The sequence below is a fragment of the Centroberyx gerrardi genome, chromosome 18 (assembly GCF_048128805.1).
Source record: "Centroberyx gerrardi isolate f3 chromosome 18, fCenGer3.hap1.cur.20231027, whole genome shotgun sequence".
NCBI classification, from domain to species: Eukaryota; Metazoa; Chordata; class Actinopteri; order Beryciformes; family Berycidae; genus Centroberyx; species Centroberyx gerrardi.
In genome coordinates, this window is record NC_136014.1 from 14,179,299 (window position 1) to 14,185,303 (window position 6,005).

The window sequence follows — 6,005 nt, forward strand, 5'->3', positions numbered from 1 at the left end:
TTATATGTATGCATGTAGTATTTTATAAGCTAGAGAGCCAGACAGCTGAGATCACACTCACACATGCTGCTCATTAATAATTATGGTAATGCTTTATTTTGCTAATTACGGTGTAACTAGTTTGTAATTATGGGGTACTAGTAAAATAACAATGCTGTAGTTACAGGGTAACAATACAATAATAATAATAACAATAACAATAATAATTTTGTAATTATGAGAGACATAAGGTAGTTATGGTGTAACTATTTTTGTAATTACTGCATACTTAAAAAATAATTACAGGGTACAATAACGTAACTAGGGGGGACAAAACAAATGTTATCGGTGCTTGTTCCCTGTAGTTATGGAGTAAGTATTTAGACCCTATATTGTTTTATGAAAGGATTATGAAGGTTTTTATTTTACATTTTATATTATAAAATTGACATATTTGATATTTCATCTCAACATACTGTATATTACATTCAATAAAGCTCTTGTATGTTCAATTAAGTCTGTCATTGTGTGTTGAAGTTCCATATTTTTTGTGTATGCTATATTGTTACAGAAATGTCACCAAACAGCTGGTCTGGGGTCTCCTCTCCTAACATCGATTACCAGATGGACGTATGTGACTTTCTGTTAAACTGTATTTACTGTGGGGCATGTCTTTTTTTTTTCTTTTTTTTTTTTTTTACAGAAAACAAGTGGGGTCCATCTAGCAGGGCATCATCTTGGGGTCCATCCAGTAGGGCATCATCTTGGGGTTCATCCAGCAGGGCATCATCTTGGGGTCCATCTAGCAGGGCATCATCTTGGGGTCCATCTAGCAGGGCATCATCTTGGGGTCCATCCAGCAGGGCATCATCTTGGGGTCCATCCAGCAGAGCATCATGTTGGGGTTCATCCAGTAGGGCATCATCTTGGGGTCCATCTAACAGGGCATTATCTTGGGGTCCATCTAACAGGGCATCATCTTGGGGTCCATCCAGCAGGGCATCATCTTGGCACTGGGCACTACTAGCAGCCCACTCCCACTTGACCTGAGAGGCCTGGCAGGAGTGTACTCCTTAAACATGTATGTAATGTATTTGGTCCCACTCCATGTATTGATTTATAAACAAGCAGCATTGCCTTATATTCAATTCTGTGGCTGACAGGAAGCCAGTGTAGTGACTTAAGAATCGGGGTGATGTGGTCTGACCTTTTGGTCCCTGTAAGAACTCTAGCAGCTGCATTTTGAATAAGTTGAAGCTTTTTGATGGTCTTTTTGGGGAGCTCTGTCAAAAGACCATTGCAGTAGTCTGCTAGAAATAAAAGCGTGAATACGTTTTTCCAGGTCAGCTTTTGACATGAGGTCCCTGAGTTTGGCTGTATTTGTAAGATGATAAAAAGCTGATCTTGTTACTGCTTTTATGTGGCTATTTAGACTAAGATCAGAGTCAACTATAACGCCGGTCTAATTTAATATTTGGGAAGTTTAATTTAGCTTAATTGTTAAAAATATAATGTGTACAGATGAAGACATCCATTTTGGTTGGTTATTACATAATGCACTGTATTATTCCTTTTTCATCATAAAAAAAGTGCAACTCCCGCATTTTGTAATAACCACCGCAATATGTAATAATTTATAACAAAATGCAGGGAAATTTATTACATATTGTGTTCAAGCTGTGTATTACAAAATGCGGCAGATTATTACAAAATGCGGGTGTTATTACATAATGAAGTGAAAATGTATCACATTTTGTCGTGTTATTACATAATGCGATGTTATTACATAATGCGTTGTTACAGGGCTATAAAATAAAGCATTACCATAATCTTTATACCGTTGCCACAAATGCACCGTGGGACAGAGCCTGGACTTGTTTTTAACTTCTGTTTCTTTTGTTACTTTTCCTTTAAGACTGACTGCATCTCCCTCTATCTCTGTTTCTCTGTCTGTGTGTGTGTGTGTGTGTGTGTGTGTGTGTGTGTGTCTCTGTCTGTCTGTCTGTCTGTCTGTCTGTCTCTCGCTCTCCTCAGAATACCTTCCAAGCAGCAGACAGGACCGTCTCTCCATAGCAACATAATGTCATTCATGTCATCGTTTGACCAGTGAGACCAGCTCTTCCAGCCTCGCTGTTCATTTCCACATCTCATTCATAAAACAAATGCACCAGCGAATCAGAGGGCTCCTGCTGCATTAACCTGCCCGGGAATACCAGGCCGTGGTCTCTCATTGGTCACTCTTTTTGTTATGAGGAAATATAGGTCAGTGTTTTTGACAGAGATAATTCAAGTGTGAATCATAACAGAGTACCAAATCTGCTGTGGCAAACTTATGTTGTTTATGCTTGTTGTTGTTGTGGACAAAGCATATAACCTGTGTTGTTTTGGTGGAATGATGATAAAAACCTGTTTAATTATCTTTCTCTACAATGTGATTAACCAGAAGCAGATGGTGTTATGGAGAATGATCTGAACTCACCCTCACAGACAGACAGACCCCCGACCAGGACCCCGAACCCCCCCCCCCCCACACACACACACACACACACACATCCACTGTTTTGTTTACACTAAGCTGTCTAAGCTGATATGTCCATATGATATGTCAAGAGAGGTCATTTATTCTTTTTCTCTTTCACATGCACACACGCACACACACACACACACACACACACACACTCAGCTGTATAGCAATAATGCATGCTGTATCTGGGTCTGAGAACCTTCACAGCTGACCAATCGTATCCCTTCATCCATCTGAGGATGCACAGAAAGGGCCAATCACAGCAAAGAAAACAAACCTCAAAAACAACCACTTCATATACAAACAAGCTAGCAGACATATGGCTATGTGGCGACCGGAGTAAATAGAGCTATTAATTCTAAATCCCTGCAATTAATCCCTCGGGTGGTCATGGCAGTATAGTCTACAGAATGTAGTATTTTCTATAGGATAATCCAGGCAGCCACTGTGCTGGATTGACTTAAGACTAGCTGATTATTAATAAGACATTAAGGACAGTTAGTTAGATGGACTCTGTGTGCACCCTCAGTACCCTACTATTGTTGTGTTATGCATGTAATGTTACAGTGCTACAGAACCTATACAGAATTAAGAGTGTCTATAATAGTGTTCAGCTTCTACCGTATCTATACAGTATCTATATTAATGTTCTGATGCCACTATAAAGTGTATGTACAATAATAATGACTCATTTGTTCAAATTTAACAAAGGAGGTGGTGAGTGGGTCGTTCATTCATCCCTGAAAAGTTATTTAGTTAATAGGGAAAAGTGTAAAATACAGTATTTGTGGATGTACAAGATGGATGCTATCTCCCTTCATCCATGAAAACTACCACCAGCAGTGATAGTTACTGAACTGAATGCAGGTATAAAGGCCTTGAACTTAATCTTGATACACTTCCTCAGACAGCAACACTAAATAAAGTAGCTCTCTTTCTTCAGTCACATCTGCTCTGCGTCTTCGCCTCCAGCAGTAGTGGTAATAGCAATGGACGACGTCGGCAACAAAGACTGTGTGGTCTTGCACACATCTGCCATTTATCCTTGAAGAATGAGAGTTGTAACATTTATGTCTGGAGTGCTGGAACATTGAATGGGCTCGGCGGAGTGAAAGTAAAGAGATTCCCAGGAGATGAACTGCACATTTTGCCACACACACACACACACACACACACACACACGTGCATGCCATGCAAGTGTGATGTGTGCATGTGTGTTATACAGTATTTATAAAGTCAAGAAAGGAGGTTATTCTAGAGCCTTCAGATATTCCTGAGGTTGCAATACACTAACACCGTCGGATAAGCCATAGAAAATATCCAAAACACATAATCCTTTGAGGGACTTATTTTTGTTTTCTTTAGATTGGATTATTTTTTCCTGGTGATGTAGCTCCCTCGACTGCAGATAGATCAGTTGCAGGTCAGAACAGGGATGGTGTGGACAGTCCAGCCTGCCGTGTCCTCTTTACCCACAATGCAGCTGGTCTACCCTGCAGGGTAAACACAGCACTGTGTCACTGAGGTGACAGAACGAGGATTGTCCAGCATTCTCCTTCTCCTTCTCTCCTTCTCTCTCTCTCTCTCTCTCTCTCTCTCTCTCTCTCTCCCTCTCTCTCTCTCTCTCTCTCTCTGTCAAGTTGATAAGTGATGCTGAGGCCAAACTGCCTGTCATGTGAATGAGTGAGCAGGCTACAGCAGTGTGATGCGTTGCCCCAGCGTTTGTCTGATGCTGCAATTAGGTTCCACAGCGGTGGAGACGAGACGGGATCTATCTGCCAGCTGAAGGGAACAGGGAACCTAACTGGGAGGGATGATGCTGGTGCCGCCCCACATCTCTTACCTCTCTTTCTCTTAACTCCCCCTTCATCTATCTATCTGTCCTTTTCTATCCCCATTCTGTCTCTCTCTCTGTCTGAAACCTAAGTACTGGCATGATGGATCACTGAATCCACGGGGGAGAGGGAGAAAGGGGGAGATGGGTTGGGGAGAACAGAGCGAAGCGGTGGAAGAGAGTGGGGGATGGAGAGAGGAGGCTAGGGAAAATATAGGATGAAGAGAGAGTGGCAAAATGAAAAGGGGGGGGAAGGGATGAAATAAAATATACAGTAGAGTCACATATTTCAAATGAGGCGATATGCTGTATTGCCATTGTTCTCCTCAGTAGACTTACAGTGTAGGCATAAGCCTGGACCTGATAATAACAGCACATCGAGAATGGCAGGTTTACCCTATTGCCAATTTCATTTCATTTCCATACATCCATATAATTTCCTATTTTCCATCGAACAACTGCTTCCATTCACTGTCAAGATATTCTCATGGTGGAACATGACTGATGCCAATTGAGGACTGTGCTGGTGTGCGCTTTGCTGGTGTGCAGCCAGCTGACTGAACCGGGCGCAGGCACGCTGGGGGGAGGAGGGGGTGGGGAGGGCGAGGGGGGGGGGTGGTAGCTCCCGTCCTTAGCTATTCTCCTCACATTCACCTTGCAGTCCCAATTATTCAAGGCGGTGTGCACGAGCGCTCCCTGCCAGCCAGCCCCAGCTGTGAAAAGTGGGTCACGGAATTTAAAGGCGCAGGCTCGCACATTCACTGGCGGCGCTCTGCCCGTCTGTCCCTCCCAACACGCAGCAACACTGCAAGTGCAATTATATTTCCTGCAGTGAAACCCGCAAGGCTGTTTGGGTCTGTGGAGATGTGTGTCCGTGAATCAGAAAACATTCATTATGATGTTCTCAGGAATAAAAGTTTGAGCGCAAGCACCGAGTGCGTCTCGAGTTCCTCCACAACTGGCCTATATTCTTCCAGACGACTGCCCTTTATAAATAAAGATATGAGCTATGATTTATAGTGAGGCTGACTTGTTCCTTCACAAATCAATGATTTATGTAACATTAAGTTTTGTTGCGATTATTCTTTCTCAGTGCCTTCGCAATGGCCTTTTAACAGCCTTAAACTTGTATCAGCGATCAATGAACACTTTCTACCTAGTTACAATGTACAGTAGGCCAGTAGGCTAGAGTCCATATGCAGCTAGACGTACTGCAGAGCAAGGCTACTCATGCACATAGTGAGCAATAATGTAATGCCTGATGAGCTCTATACAGAAGCAGACAGCTCTCTGTTCAGTGACTGGACTGTCACACTGTGTGGCCCTGAGACGGACCATACTGGCCAACAGGGTGCTCTAATATGCCCCTAGTGCACACACAGGCACAGGTGCTCACTTGAACCCTTTCCAGTTCCCTTACAATCACTAAGCAGTGGCACTGTACAGGATGCACTGCTCCGTCACAGGAAAGAGAAACACATGTAGTCCAGACACACACACAAATCTAACTGCATCTGAATGATGGCACACACTCAGCCACACACTCAGCCATGATATGCACGTACACACAACATCATCTGGATATTCTCTGTACTGCACAGGGACCCTTCTCCTCAGTCTAAATAAAGCACACAGACACACACTCCCTTATCCATTATCTGTGGTAGA